Source organism: Ambystoma mexicanum, chromosome 6p (genome assembly GCF_040938575.1).
Source record: "Ambystoma mexicanum isolate Mex_15411 chromosome 6p, UKY_AmexF1_1, whole genome shotgun sequence".
NCBI classification, from domain to species: Eukaryota; Metazoa; Chordata; class Amphibia; order Caudata; family Ambystomatidae; genus Ambystoma; species Ambystoma mexicanum.
The window spans coordinates 896672842-896689545 of record NC_090935.1 but is presented as its reverse complement, the minus strand read 5'-3'; the positions used below and the strand labels follow the sequence as shown (position 1 = coordinate 896689545).

The 16704-nt window shown below is 47.6% G+C and overlaps 1 protein-coding gene across 2 annotated transcripts in view; it reads right to left on the bottom strand.

Annotated features, from left to right (window-relative positions):
* TRIM36 (tripartite motif containing 36) overlaps positions 1–16704 on the bottom strand; it is a 1273623-nt gene that overhangs the window by 534384 nt on the left and 722535 nt on the right. The gene's annotated exons all lie outside the window — the stretch shown is intronic.

The following is a 16704-nucleotide window of genomic DNA, read 5'->3' as shown; positions in this document are numbered from 1 at the left end:
TTCATATATTTGGCTTTGAACTAATTGGTGGGCCGTTTGTGCATTATCTACAGATAGGTTGCTAAGGGCGTCTTGCGCCGTGAGCATCGCCTGTTTTGCTTCTTGGGTGCCGTGTACTAGGACTTGCTGTTCACACTCCAGGACTCGTGTTTCCGCTTCTCTGACCTTCTGGACTTGACATTGTTGATAGGCGGAAACCGCTGAGATAGCTTCCCCCCGGAGGACCGTCTTGTACGCCTCCCAGATCGAGATCGGGCAGTTCACGGAGCCTTCATTGAGTTCGAAATATTCTGTTGTCTTTTTTTCAAGCTCCTCTGCGATTTCAGGTAGGCGGAGATGGTATGCGTTTAGGCGCCAGTTACGGTCTGGGTGGCAGCAGGAGTTTTTCATGGTTAGGAGGAGCGGAGAGTGGTCCGAAATTCCTCTTGCAAGGAATTCAGCGCCAAGAAGCCTGTGATTTATGTCGCGGGGAATAAAGGCATAATCGATCCTGGAGAATGATTTGTGGACGACCGAATAGAAGGAAAAGCCAGCCTCGTTATTATGAAGCGAACGCCATGTGTCCGTCAGTCCCAAGGCCTCAGCGAACGTGGCGAGCGGTGTGGAGGTGGGGCGGGTTCCAGGTCTCCTATAGGATCTATCAACTGTGGTGTCCATTACTTCATTAAAGTCCCCTCCAATCACCCAAGTATCGGCCTCTTCTTCCAGGAGCAAGCTCTGTAGTTCGGAGAGTAGTTCTTTCGCCAGCGTGGGGGGGGGGGCATAGATTGCTGCGAGGCCCCATTTCTCGCCCCAGATATCAGCCAGCAACAGTACATATCGGCCTCGGGGGTCGGTCTTGATCTTCCTTACCTGGAGGGGAACTCGTTTGTGAACGAGTATCATCGTGCCCCTGGCACCTTTCGTGAATCCGGCATGGTAGGTATGCGGATAATTGGACCTTTTGAAAAAGTTGGCATTTGTGCCTATCAAGTGCGTTTCATTTAGGAGGGCAATGTCTGGCGAGTGTCGGTTTAGGTACTGGAGCACCAATCTTCACTTTATACTGGAGCCAAGGCCATTGACGTTCCAGGACAGTATGGTTACCTTGTTGGAATTCAATCTATCTGCGTGAATCTTCTTGTTGGGACATCTAGAAGGATCAGTGGCGATTGCGCTTTTTCTGGGGGCATATGGCGGTTTCCTTCCAAGGGAGACATCCGAGGGGTGCCTCGCATTGAGGTGCCTGCTGAGTGGCTGATAATGGCGTCCACGGTCCTGGCCAAAGACAGTGTTTGTTTTCCTTGCCTACGTTTGTCGGCTTCAAGCCTTCTTGTCCCATGGTTCCTTAGGTCCCGCAAACGCCCCCCACCCTGTACTCCCCCCCCACCCCCCAACTGGGAGCACCTGTCGCCCAAACATTAAACTTATAACATGGTAAACTTCCTCGGGATAACCCCGACTGCGATAGCGCCCGCGTCGCATTAGGAGCGGCGGCCGCTAGGTGAGCGCTTCCATGTTAATACGTTGCAGCTTAGACTCCCCCACTGCGCGGGCCTTACCCCTTTTCCGTGGGTGTCCCCGTCATGTCGTTGTCTGCGTTGGCCGGAGAACGAGGGGGCGAGAGCCGCTCGGGTCGGGGCCTCTGTGTGGCTGGGCCCGGTGGTGTGCGCCTCGTTCTGGAATCCGAGAGAACTTTGGTTTCCAGCCAGTCCCATGCTTCTTTGGGAGTGTAAAATAGATGAGTGGTGCCCTCATGGTGGACTTTGAGCGATTCCAGGAAAAATAAAGCATATTTGATAGAAAGCGACTGAAGTTTCTTCTTGACCGAGTCAAAAGATTGGCGGGCCTTTTGGACTTCCTTGGTGTAGTCGGGGTAGAACCCGACCCTATAGCCATTGTATGTGATCGGGCCGGAGGCCCTTGCCATTTGTAGGATCGCATCTCGATCACGGTAGTTCAGCAGGCGTGCGATTATCATTCTAGGCGGGCCGTCCGGGGTAGGTGGGCTGGTGGGGACTCTGTGCGCCCTTTCTATGGAGAAGAATTTGGACAGTTTTTTGGGGGCGAAGACATGAGTTAGCCAATCCTCAAGGAACAGTTCGGCGCTGGGGCCTTCCTCCTTCTCCGGTATTCCGAGGATCCTGAGGTTATTGCGCCGCGCTCTCCCTTCGTTGTCCTCAGCACAGTATTCCAGTTGGGCAATTTTCTGGGTGATTGCGGCAAGTTGTTGCTCCAAGCGGTGCACCGTGTCTTCTGTGTCCGACACTCTCTGTTCCGCCTCACCAACCCTGGCCGATAGATTGCGGAGGTATTGGCGTATGAGGGACACCTCGGTGGATATACCACCTATTTTAAGTTCCAGCGATGTCCTCGATTCCCCAATCGCTCTCATGAGGTCTGTCAAGGAAATTGGGGGGTCCTGAGGCTCGTCGCCGGCCCCTTCGTTTTCTTGGGGCTGAGGTCCGCGGTGTGGAGGGGCCTCCATGGTGTAGAGGTCTATTTTGCTTTGCCATGTTTGTCGCTTGGTCTTTTCCTTCCCCATGTCTCGGTTGATCGGCCCCGTGCAGTGTGGGCACAGCTGCTTCCAGTGTTCACCCAAGTGGTGGGTGTAGGGTTTGGAAAAGGGCTAGCATATGCCAAGTGGGTGTGCTCAAGCAGCGCAGGGGCCCATCGTGTGTCCGTATGCTGGCTGCGCCTTAATATAGTTCGTTGGCAGCGTATCTCCGATCACGGGGGAGCGCAGCCCCCGATTCTCCTTGTCCTGCTGCAGCTCGACCCCGGTGCCGCTGTCCTGCTGATTGGGGCGAGGGGGGAAAAGACCGGCAGCGTAGGCCCGAGCCGCAGGCAGTCAGCCGCAGAGCCTCACCCGCTCACCTCGACGACGGGCCAGGAGAAGCGCCTTGAGGATTCGCCCACTGCCAGTGTCGGGTTGACAGAGGAGATCGCCGTGGGTCTCCAGCGGTTTCTACAGGGCGCCGGTTCTTGGGGTCGGGTTGTCTCTGTGTGCCTTCTCAAGGAGGGTTCCCCGCACACGCCGTGTCGTGGAGGGGGCGGGCGCTGCGTCAGGGCCTCAACTGCCGCGCCTCGTCCGTCTGCCGACTTCGGGAAGGATCTCGCGTCTCCTACTCCGATTTTCTTCGGGGTTGCGGGCACCGGTTCTCCACTGCATCCGCTACCCCCGGTGCACAGCCGGGGTGGGAATAATACACTTTAGCGGGAGTTCTTGCAGGATAATTGCAGCGGCCGCCGGGAGCCGAGGCGATTAGGTCCGCATGCGCAGTCCCAAGCTTTTCCTGCTCATATACTCTTGAGATGAGCCTGGCTGCTCCGCTACTGCTACCACTTTAACATAGTAGTACAGGCTTGTACCAAAGGTGAACTTGAATTACCACTCGGAGTCTTAATTGTGTGTAGTGGTCCCTAAGGGCACTGCACGGGATTCTGCCTAACACCAGTCCACCATGAGCGCGTCTCCTAGAGCTCCTCTTGGTAGCTTTGCTTTTGGCGCCCTGTATGATCTCCAGGTTAGCCTGCGATAGCTTTAAGTGTTTCAGAGTAACCTTCTGAAGAACCACGCCACGAGGGCTAGTTTGTGAGGAGCAGGATGGAGAACCCTGCTTCTGTGCTGGGCCTGGCAGTAGGTGAATGGGAGGCCTGTCTGAAAATGGCCTCGCCGGCCACCAGGGAGCTATCAAAATGATGCTGAGGTGAAATGATTGCTTTATCCTGCAGATAACCCTGTGGACCAGGGGGGTGGGTGCAAAGACATATGCCCTCATGTTGTTCCACTGTAGCTTGATGCATCGCCCAGGGAGCCAGGGCCCTGCCCCTGCCAGAAGGCAAACAGCTAGCATTTCTTGTTGTCGTGGGAGGCAAACAGATCCACTTGGGGATGCCCCCATCTGAGGAAGATTTCTTCCAGTACCAGGTCATTCAATTGCCACTCATAATTGTCCGCCCCCAGTCTGCTGAGTCGGTCCGCCTCCAGGTTGACCTCCCCCGGGAGATGGACAGCCATGAGGTACATGTTGTTCTTCAGGGCCCATTCCAACATGCTGATCGCAAGGTTGCAAAGTGGAGGGGGATCTGGTACCCCCCTGCTTGTTCACATAGTACATGCTGGTGGAGGTGTACATCTGTGTTAGGCAGAATCCTGGGCAGTGCCCTTAGGGACCACTACACAAGATTAAGACTACAAGTGGTAGTACAATTTCACCTTTGGTACAAGCCTGTACTACACAGAGTGGTAGCAATAGCGGAGCAGCCACACTTATCTCAAAAGCAAATGAGCAGTAGTAGAGATTACACAAAGGACTATAATTACTGTGACTCGAGCAAACACTGACTCAAGGTTTTTGTTTAAAAAATAAAAGTACATTTATTTTGAACCATCTGTTCACAAAGCACTTCACTTCTATTAAATTAAAACCACACTTCAAATACACTATACAACACCAATTCCCCTTGTGCAGCACAATTCAAGGTAAGTACCTTTGGATTTGACAGACTGGTGTTGTGAAACAAAGACGTTACCGGGGATTATTACGCGATCACTCATTGACAGTAATGACAGTTCGGTATTACGAAAGAAAAGCGTACACACGAGCACAAATGTTACCGTAGTCAAACACACTTAGCACATGAATTAACACAAGAGAGTTGGGGATAAAAATCATAGGCAATACTTTTGTCAAGGCAGATAGAATTAAGAGACACTTTCTAAAACGTAGATAAAAGTAGGCCTGCGCCAGTGTCAATAGGACAGGGGTCCTGTTGTCGAGGATCACAAGGTTAGAACAGTTCACGATTCGACATTGCCAGGAGTACTTGGATATTGTCAAAAGGGAAGCAAAAGTTATAAGAGGGAAGGAAGATAAGGGCAAGCCTTTGGTGAGGAGAAAGGGGAATTCAACCTAGTTCCTCGAAGTCGGACACAGTACCTTATTCGTATGAAGAAGAGCTGGTGCCATGGCAGTTGTTCCTGGTAGTTCCTGCAGACTCACGTTTCCTGAAGCTTCAGTCGTGGGGACAAGGAGGACGACGTCTGGAGCGATCGGCACTACCCAGGGATGAAGCCAGCAGCAGCAAAAGCAACAGTGAATGAAAGGTGCGCTCCTTTAAAACAGGAGAGGCTCTTCAGGTGGCTATCCGGACCACTACAGCTGTGTGCACCGATTTCGACCAAGAAGAGGATCCTCTGCCTGTGGAAGGTGAGCTGGTTGATCCCACCAGGCTCAAGGGAAGACTCTGGACTGGATCTTCTCTTGTCGTTGGAGGGTAGATAGCTCAGGACTGCAGCAGGGCTTCACCGGGACTCGGGAGTTACAGCAGCAGTCTTCTTCTCCGCTTCTCTTCAGTTCCTTGCAGTTCCAGTGGCGACTCGGACTTCCAGCTCAACAGACCTGCCTTCTTTGCCAAAATCCCCCATTCACACAGCCTGGCTGTCAATCACTCGCAGGGCACCTCAGCCAATCACGACAAAGTGCGACTTGGGTCTCCAAGGAGACCCTGTGCAGAGGGTGACTACACCCCTCCCTCACATTCAGCCCAGCTAGACACCCAGACACCAAATGAGGGCTTCTGGACAGAATCCCATCAAAGGTCAGCGAACAAAGGAGGCAAACCTGGTTTGCCGCGCAAAGTAAAACACAAGAAGGACTTTAACAAAAAGAAATGGCGATAAAACCCAACCGGAGCCGAAATAAAAAGTATTTGGGCAAGCAGGTTTAAGTTCGAGGCTAATATAATAGCCTAAAACAGTACACGTTTATATAGTATAATCGCAGTAGAAAAGTTAGGGTAGATACCACTGCCATCAGCCAAGTCTCAGTGTTAAGAGAGCAAAATAAAGCTCAGAGAGGCAAAGACAAAAAGGGAGAGGAATTAAATATTTCCAGTACTGCATGTAAGATGGGGTGTACTGGGTCTGTAGTTTAAAGTGACTATATAAAGTTAATGGCATCTTTACCTGTTTCTGGGGGACAGTAGTCAGCTCGTGAAAAATGGAGTCAGAGGGAAGTCTCTAAGACGACACACACAAAAGTGGGGGGCTCATGGAGTGGTGTAGCTCCAGAGACCAAGATCACACAAACAGTAGAAATACACATGGCAAAACACATCTAAGAGTGGGAAAAAGGCTCACTCTTACCAGGTGGAAAAAATAAACCCCAGAAATCAGGCAAAGCTGCTGACGGACTCACTAGGTGAGGGAAATTAGCCATAAATGAGAATTCTCCCTAACAGTCTGGATAAGAACTGTCTTGCCCTCAATGAGAGGGAGGAAGCCTTGAGGGCCAGCCATATGGCTATCAACTCTAGACAGTTGATGTGGGACTCCTGTTCCTGCCGGGTCCAGACTCCATGGACACTGTGGTTGTCCAGAGTGGCTCCGCAGCCCTCCAGGGAGGAGTCCGCCGTGAGAGTGACCTGAGGGTGGCTGCTGCCGGAAGGGCTTGCCCCGCCATAGGTTGAAGTCGGCGGACCACCAGTGGAGGTCCGGGTGGAGAGCCTGTGGGAATGTCCACAGGCTCCGATTGTGAGACCCTCTCCTGATTCCAAGAAGCTGCAAAGGGAAGCTGCAGCCTCCTCATAAGGAGTGTGGGGGACGGCCAGAAGGACCACCGCCATAATGGCCAGTAGGTGTTGGTACCACCAGGCCGAGGTCACAGTCCTGGAGAGGAAGTAAGTAGTATCACTCTTGATGGCTTTGATCTTGTCCTCTGAAGGGAACACCCTCTCGGAGACTGTATCCCAGATGAGGGCCAGGAAGGTCAGACTCTGTGTGGGTTGCAGCTGAGAATTCTTGAGATTGATAGTAAACCCTTGGTCATTGAGTGTGTTCATAAGTGCAGAGGAGGTGTGAAGAACTGCCTTCGGAGATGAGGCCCGGACAAGCCAGTCGTCGAGGTATGGGTAGATGTGGTGGTCCGGGGCCCTGAGGAGAGCCGCCACCGCAATCAGTCTGGTGAATACCCTGGGGGCTGAGTTGAGGCCGAAGGGTAGAATCTTGTACTGGAAATGGCAGTCCAAGATCCTGAAGCGCAGAAAGGACCGATGCGGCTGCGAAATCGGGATGTGTAGATACGTGTCCTTCAGATCCAGGGAGCACATCGAGTCTCCCCTGTTCAGTGTCCCGCATGAGAGCTGGCATAACCATCTTGAATTTTTGTAGAGGTAACGAGAGGTTGAGGGTGGAAAGGTCCTACACAACTCTCAGGCCAGCCTGGTGGTTCTTCTGTATGACGAAAATCCTGGAATAGAAGCCCAATCCTCTCTGGGAGGCTGGGACTTCTTCCACTGCCTGGCTCTCAACGAGTGACTGGACTTCCGCAAACAGAGTTGCTGTCCCAATCTGCGGGAGAGGAGGGGAGAAAAGGGAAGGAGCGGTAGGCGGTACCTTGTGGAGACTACAGATAGTATCCAAGGGTCCGAATGATTTTGGCACCAAAATTGCACGTGAGCGGCAAGCCTGCCCCCTCCACCAGAGACACGTGGATCCGGAGGGAAGTGTCATGCCTTTTTACCCTCTGAGTCTGCTGAGGAAGAGCGGGATTGGAAAAAACCCTTGCCCCCCCCCCCCTTTTGTTGTTTCCTCCGATGCGGACTCTGGGAACGGTCAGGTTGCCTGGACCTCCGCTCCTGGAAGCCTCGGAACCATCCAGACATGTGCCCCTTGTCGGAGCGTGGATTGCATGTATGCCTTGGGCGTGGCCTTAGTAAGAATAAAGACTTAGCAGTCTGTGAGCTGTTCTTTTTATCTAATTCTTCATCCGTGGAGGAGTGGAAGAGGTCACTACCCTTGAATGAAAGGTCTAATATGCGTTCCTGGACGTCAGGGTTGAACTACGTGATACAGATGTATCGATACGGGCCACTGAGGACTCCATGATGTCGACGCTACCAGCCTGGCTTCTCCTAGTCCCGCTTTGAAGCAAGCCTGGCTTTGGGGCGGGAGTTTCAGGAGGAAGTCTTTTGGTTAGCAGCTGCCAGCATGGCAACGCCGTTGGCTTGATGCAGGGAGGCGTTGAAGTACAGCTTTTTCCCATATGCCTTTAAGATCTTCTCCTCCTTGCCTAGCAGCGCCGAGGACCAGGTGGCCGAGGACGACTGAGGCTTAGAATAGAGTGACGCTGCAGCGATCACCGAGGAGTGCGGCTGAGGATGAGCCAAAAGCAAGAGTGTATCCCCATGTAGCTGCCTGTACTTGGCGTCGAGGCGCCAATTGACCGGTTGGGCCGAGTGCGGCTTGAGCCACCCCTTCTTGGCTAGGGCAACAATGTCCTTTTTCATTGGGATCCCCGTCTTGGCCTTAGAGTGAGGACTTCTGCCAGGACCCCCTCCTCGGGCTGCTCAACCTGAGGCTGAGGAAGGCCCAGATATTCTGCCTGGGCCGCAAGGCGTTCATGGAAGGCCTTCGCTGACTATAGCGTGTCAAGGTCCTCCTCCTCATCTGTGTCTGCCTGAGTGTTCAGAGGATCCAGAACGGGTGAGAGGTACTGGGTGCCGTGGGCTGCGGTGCAAGAACCGGAGCCTGTGGACCCGCCTGTACTGGCAGAGGTATAGGGGCCGGAGCAGAAGCCGGCAAAGGAAGCACGGGCAGCGCTGGGGCCTGAGGCACTGGAGGAATGACTAAGGGTATCGGTGGGGTGACCTGAGGGAGCTTGTCACTGATAGCATCCCGAAGGATAGACCCCATCTGGGGCGTTCGCATCAGCACCAGCAACCTTTCAAAGAACCTGTCTTCGGAGGATGAGGAGATGGCAGGAGATATTAATGGAGTGGCCACGGGCTGCTGGGGCCAGGGCGCACTCTGTCTGGGATGCAGAGGGAACCCGCGCTGCTAATGGATAAACTGTAGTCCATGTACCTGGTTGACCACAGTCCCACCTTGTGACTCTTTCCTCGACCCGCTCCGCTAGAGGAGGTATCGGACGAGCGGCCATTTTGTTGAGCTGCGTGCCACGTTCTAAAGTCGTGGTGCCTAGCTCACTGGAACCAGCCACGTCCAATACGATTGGTGTTGGAGCGTAAGACCTCTATCCCACACCTCAGGCCGGGGCCTGGAAGGCGTAATGCCCTCGGCAGAACTGCCGGTAGTGCTGCGGGAAGGAGCTCCCATGGACATGAAGCTGGTACTGGAGAAAGATCGGGTCCTTCTGAGGTCCCTGATCTAGGATGTCTCATGTCATCCTGTACATGCGCCGGGGAAGCCCTACTCCACCCCATATACTCTGACTCTGTTCATCATGTTTCTGTAACCTGAATCAGCATTCTCTGACGGGTCAGGCCTGCCAAACTCCAATTCTGGAGAAGTATCAAGTCCACTAGCAGACTGCAGGGAGTCAGAGGTCCTTCATCCTTGATTCTGGATCAATGATCTCTTCAGGTACATTTTTAGTGCCCAACTGCACCCCAAATGATGAAGTCTCCTCATCAGAAGCACTTTCCACTTAATATATGGAGGACATTGACTTGAAAAAGTATTTTTTCAGTACAGGCTTAAAGATCTTTTCCTGAACTGGTATCGGCTTAGATGAGATCGAAGATTCTGTCGACAGTGTCAAAGACGACTTCGAAAAAGGGGTCGATTTGCTAGGAATCACCCTCGACTTCGAAGCACTCGCGCCGATGGCGTCGACATAATTATCAAAGGTCTCGATGATTTAAACTTTTTCGACGGTATAGGGATGGACTCCATTCCCAAGTCAATACCTTCGATGCCTTTTCATCGGGTCGAGTTTCTCGACGAACAGCCAGCTTACTCGGTTTAGCCATTGACTTCCCCGAGTCATCCGAAGGAGCGACTGGGGCATGGCTCTTGCGGGATTCTTTTGAGGGGGTTGAGGCCGCATTCTCAAAGATCTGCATCATTTCCACTCTGAAAGCGTCCCATTTACTAGGGGAATCTGACCTAGTTGGGCACCCAATAACTTGCGTAGGAGAACGAGGAAGAAGAGGGAGACCTACGACGTCTCTTCTTCGCCTTCTTCGAAGAAGACCAAGATTGCCTCGATCGGCTTCGCGACCGAGATCTCTTCGACCGTTTATGCCAAGTGGAATCTCTAGATTCCCTGGATTTCTTTTCCCTCTTCGAAGATTTTGAAGCTTCCTTCCCCACCGCCATGAGAAAAAGTATGCAGCCAGAAAAAAGCATATCCCTGGTGACAGCTTAATATAGAGTTGGATGTTTCCTGGTATTTTTGATTGTTGTCTGCATGAGTAATTCTCATATCCATATGTGGATTAGAAATAAGTTGATGTGAGGTATAAAGTTTTTACTCAAATGCGCCAACCTTTAAACATTGAATTTGTTGCGGTGAGTATTTGAATTATAAATTCAGTTGACACATTTATGTAAAAGAAAAAGATCTTCAATACATTGCTGCTTTTCTATAGTGCTTTTTATTTTGAATTCCACATGTTCCCATCATATGTATAATGCCATTATCCAAATGTTTTATTCCACACTTAACAATTCAATGGGAAAAAAGTTCTCAAATTATAATATTTGTTCTTTAAGTTGATTAATTTTAATTCCCACTCACTCTCGACACATGTTTCCCCATTGCTAATTACAATGGTTCTTCAGGAGAGTAAATCCTAGTCAGTTAACATTGTTGTGGGAGAAAGAGAAAGAAAAAAGGAAAAAGACCATTGTCACAATTGTATTTTACAAAGAAAGCTTCTTGAGGATGAAGAATAATATATTGTTTCTTTACTCAACCTATTCTGTTCGTTCATAAACAAATTTAGTGGTGCATTCACTTTATCCAAGATGGTTTAACTTTTTAACAATTAGATCCATTGGTTGTACATTTTTAAATGGTATTCTGTATTTCAGCTCTCTGCTGATAGTTCTTTATAGGTTCTATAGGGACAGAGAAGGCTTGTTTAGAAAGTGTAAAAATATTTCTGATTCTATAATTTCTAGAGATGGCTTGGAAATATAATTAAAGTTTCCATCACTGAATTTCCTCATGGTGAAGAGCTAAGTTAACTCACCTTCGTTTTCGGTTTGTTTTCCTCTTTAGAAACGTTCTTCCTGGTTTTTAGCAGAGTGCTGCAGGATGCTTTCGCAGCAACTCTGTTGCTAAACGCTGTTTTTATGCTATGCGCAAGCCGTGATGACATCACGCCGAGCGCCACATTGTTACGCTCCATGTGATGACGTCATCGCGTTGGTTCATGTTACGGCGGCCATTTTATTTGGGTTTCTAGTTCGAATCGACCTTTTTATGTTAAAGGGATTCCTAATTTCGTTTTTTGGAGTTTTTTAAAGATAACACTTCATAATTTGGATGCCAGGTATCCCTATTTTTTTATGTTAATTGGCGTTAGTTATATTTTATATGATTCTAAAAATGCATTTTCTATACCAAGATTTGTTTTCAAAGTATGCAATTATTTATATAATGATTTCCTGTTGCTAAATTTCTCTTTCAAGAGATCTGAACGAAAATAGTTGCTTGTATTCTATTAGAGAACAATTAAATTGGGATAACATTATTTAGGCATGACCAAAACATATATACATTTTATTCTGTCATATAAACTGTGGCATATTCATAATTAGCATAACAAAATACTAAATCAAAGCCAATTGTACATCTCTGTGCACAATTCAAACCAATTGTGCATGTGTCCATGATGCATATCCAATTACTTTCCTGTTTTCTCAAAATGTCTTCCTTGTTTCCACCTCTTGGTGGTAAAGAGATTTTTTCCAAGCCAAATATTTTCAGATACGATATCTCCATCATTGGATGATTTTCCATTATGTGAACTGATACGGGAGATCTTAGGTCTTTATTTTGAATGGCTCTCAGGTGTTCAAACATGCTTACCTTGAGCTTTCGTATTGTGCTGTCAATGTACAGTTTTTTGCAAACACATTCTAGTCCATAAATTACAAAGGTTGAATTGCAATTAATGAGTTGATTGATTTGCTTGGTTTTGCCATTTGGTAATATGATCTCGTTTTTTCCTGTGCTTAGTAACGGGCATAATTTGCAATGTCCACATTTTTTAGTACCCTTTGTAAATGATTGAAAGAATCTTTTCCTTGTATCCGGTAATAGTTTGCAGAAGCTAGGACTGATAAGATTTCTTATGGTTGGAGCTTTTCTAAAGCATACACTTGCTGTTTCATCCAAATGATTTCTCAAGCTTGAGTCCGTAAGAAGAATGTTCCAGTTTTCTGATATCTTTTTGATTTTCTTTGATTCTGTACTGTACGTTTTAATGAATGGAGTCTTTCGTCCGGTGTTCGTGTATTTTGGTTTATCAATGAGTAAAGATTCTCTAGAGATGTTTTCTGCCTTTTATATGGCGGCTTTGATGTTTTTGCCATAGCCTCCGTCTGAATTTTGAACAAGTTATCCTCAAATTTTCTTGAAAAGTGGAGGTGGTACTGCAGTTCCGTTTTATTCTAAGGATCTCCCCATATGGTATATTTTGAACTGTGTGTCTCGGATGATGTGATGTTGCATAAAGGAGACTATTTCGTGCTGATGGTTTTGTGTACAGTTTAGTTTGAATCTGTGAATTTTCAACAAAGAGTTCCAGATCTAAGAATTCCATCTTTGTTGAACTAACCGATTTTGTGAAGGAGAGATTGTAGTTGTTGTCGTTGAGATAGGATACATAGTTTTCCAGCTCTGTGGTGTTGCCTTCCCAAATAAGCAGAATAACATCTATAAAGCGTCCCCAAAATTTGACATTGTTGTTGAAAAGTGGATGTTTCCATGCATGCTGAATTTCAAAGAAACCCATGAAGAGGTTTGCATACGAGGGTGCAAATTTCGATCCCATCGCTGTACCTTGACGTTGTTTGTATAGGGTATTATTGAAGATGAAAATGTTGTGATGAAGACAAAAATGAAGCATTTCTAGTATCATTTGGTTTTGTTGCTGATAAGAGATGGATCTGGTTTTTAGAAAAAATGATGTGCTTTCTATTCCTCTGTTGTGTTGAATACTCGTATAGAGTTGGACTACATCCAAGGTGACGAATAAGTAGTTTTCTTCCCATGGAATCTGATTTACCTGTTGAATAATGTGTTTGGAATCCTTCACAAAAGAGGAAAGATTAGTGGTCAACGGTTGCAGATGTGTGTCAATGTATTGGGAGGTGTTTTCTGTAATTGATCCGATTCCATTTATTATAGGTCGTAATGGCGGAAAATTGCTGAATGTTTTATGTACTTTAGGTAAGAAAAACATTGTTGCTAGAATCTAGTTTTTGGCGAGTAGACCATAATATTCCTTTTCGCTAAGCAAACTCAATTCATACCAATTTTAGATTTTGTTATTCCACTCTGATTCCAAGTCTGGTAATGGGTTGTTTAACAATTTTTCATAACAGTCAACCATATTTAAGTGTTTCAGACCTTCATTTATATAATCTGTTCTGTTCATTAAAACAATTTTTCCTCCTTTATCAGCTGCCTTTGTTATTACTGATGTGTCTTCTGCTAATTTTCTGATTGCTAGTTTTTCTTCCTGAGTCAAATTAATTTTTGTTCTGGTTTGGTTTCCACTCAAATAGTTTTTTCTAATTTTGTCGCTCACAGTTTTCTGAAAGATTTCTATTGCATTTTCTGATGAAAATACCGGTGTAAATGTTGATTTAGGCTTAATGTCGGTCTCCTCAGATAAACAAGTTAGTATTCCTTGTTCCTGCAAGAAAATTTCCATTGTATAGGCTTGATCTTCCTCAATGTTCAGTAGATCCACTGTATCCTCAACCATGTTTTCTGTAAATATGGATGGAATTGGTTTTGGTTGTTTTTCTTTAATTTTGTTGGTTTCTTCAAAGAATTTTTTAAGTTTTAGCTTTCTTCAAAATTTATAAAGATCTAGCTGGGTCTGAAAATAGTCTCCTTTGTATGTCGGGCTAAATGTTAGTCCTTTATTTAATGCTGTAGTTAATGCCGGAGTAACTATAAAATCTGATAAATTTATAATTAGGTTCACCTTCTCCTCCCTTGTTTTTGGGCTCTTGTTTCCAATCCTTGATTTTCGTTTGCGTGTTTTGCTGCCTCCCCTCTTTCCTCTGGGGCGTCCCCACCGCCAGTTTACCTCTGCGCTCCCAGAGAGCTTTTACTGTCATTGACTGACAGGATCCACAGTCATTGTTACGGTGCCCAGAGCCCAGATACCAAAGGCAGATGCGGTGAGGGTCGGTTATTGACATTTTTGCCCCGCAGTCGTAACATTTTTTTAAATCCCGACTTTTGGGGGAGGGAGGATGGGGGGGGGGTCGAAAGTGTTGAAGAGGACATATTTCGACAGGAAAACGAAGCGCGCCGCTAGTGTGCGAAGCTAAAGCTTTCAGAAAAACAGAACTGAAGCCAACGGGTGCTGCACAAGCTATTTATACTACTGAGAACATTGATGCTCCACGGCAGCCCTCGAGGGACATCAATGCCATGACATCGTGCACAAGATTTGCCAAGACTTGGCCTCTGCCAAGATTTTTTTTCCCGAAGCAGCGAAGCTGGCGAGATACGCATATCAAAGATGAGAAATACGTGTGAGGACACAATCCATTCGAAGCAGTATTAGTTTTAAAGCAAGACTGCTTTTGATATTGCAGAGAATTCCCAGCCTGACAACAGGGAATATTCATGAGTATGTGAATCCATGTAAGATCCCAGGATGGAGAAGTGGCACTGTCAAGAGAGGAGTTGAGGAAAGTATAAGGAGCAACACTGGGAGCTAGGAGTTTCTCCATGTGCGGGGATAGAGGGTGTCTGGGGACATATAAAGGGTTAGACCTGAGGAGAAGGTCAAGAATGTATTCAAGGTTAGTGGGGGCAGATAGCAACCTGGAATGTCAGGGGACTCCATAGCTATTTGAAAGGAAACAAGATCATGATGTACCTAAGGAGGCAAAAAATAGATATTGCCTTACTACAGGAAACCCATCTTACAAAAGAAAAACAGGAGGTGATAAGGAGAAAATGGAAGGGGACCATCATTGGAGCAACGTAATCGGCATATGCCAGGGGGGGTAATCAATTGGATCGCGCCACACGTACCCTTTCAGTTATTGCAGTCCACAGTGGAGGCAGACGGGAGAATGGTGGCGATACAGAGAATGTTGGAAAACAGAGAGTTGTGTATCATTAACACATACGCCCCAAACCAAGACAAAGTGGCCTACTTTAAGGCCCTGTATGGTAAAGTTAGGCCGTACCTGGGAGGCGTGGTTGTTTGGGGTGGAGACTTTAATTGCACGCTAGACCCCAGGGTGGACAGATCACAACAAACTAGACAAGCCCACCCCCGCAGCCAAAACGCTGAAGACCATGCTAGGTGACTTCCAGTTAGAAGACATATGGAGACTGCACCACCCATATGATAGACACCATTCGCATTGCTCTGCCCCACAAAACCTGTATACACGATTAGACTACATGTTCGTCAACCCGGAACTTACCGGGGAGATAGCGAGTTCGGAATACAAAGCAAGGGTCCAATCGGACCACTCGCCCTTGATCTTAACGTGGCAACATCAGCCCCCCAGAGGCAAGATCCCAACATGGCAGCTCAGAGCCGAAGCACTGAAAGATACAGAGTTCAGGGAGGAGATAATAGAATATTTCAAAAATAACACCGGCAGTGTAGCATCGGAAAGCACCCTGTGGGAGGCATTTAAGGTAGTGATGATATCAAAATCCAAAGGGCTCCAGGGGGATATAATGAAAGAGCTGCAAAGAAACAAAGGAAACTAGAAGCAATTATGAATAAAGGGGTCACCTCACAGGAAGATGCCGAAGTTGTGAGCCAATTGCAACAAGAATGTGGGGGACAATGGGAGAGATTATGCAACTTAAACTATAAGAAATACATAGAAAGGCGACACGCTGGGGGAGATAAGCCAGGAAGGCTGTTGGCATGGCTATACAAACAGGAGACGCCTAGACCAGCGATGAGAGATAAGGGGAGAGAGTGGTCAAATATCGGATACCCAAGAGAACGTAAATTGGGGATTCCTTAAATTCTACCAACACTTATACGAAAATACAGGAGAGGCGGATGAGAATGAGATAAGAGAAATATTACAGGACATCGGGTTACCTAAACTGAGTGCTGAAGAGAAAGAGAACCTAGACGCCCCCATTACATTAGAGGAGCTAGAAATGGTGGTCAGGCAATTACCTACTGGCAAAGCCCCGGGAACGGATGGGGTCCCTAGTGAGTTTTATAAAAACATACAGGTTGGAGGTGCTCCCCCCGCTACTGGTTATGCTAAATGAGGCTTTTGAGATAGGCAAACTACTGGAATCCCTGAGAGAGGCAATAATTATCCCACTTCTCAAACCAAATAAGCCTAGCACAGATTATGGGTCGTACAGACCGCTATCCATGCTAAACCAGGATAGTAAAATACTCACGGCGGTGCTAGCAAACAGACTTAGATGGGTTGTAAGCAAACTTATACATCATAATCAGACAGGATATGTTCCGTGTACGAGTATAGCCGATAACCATAGACGGCTCCATCGCGTCATGGAACAAACAGAAAGAGATGCAAACGAAGTGGCAATTATCTCACTAGATGCGAAGAAAGCCTTTGATTCAGTAAGGTGGCCCTGGCTGATGGCGGCCTTGAAGAAATATGGAATGGGGCCTGGGTACTTGAGGGGGGTGAAGCTGTTGTATAGCGCGCCGCGTGCCAGAGTCAAAACGGGAGCGATCATCTCGGACAAATGGCAG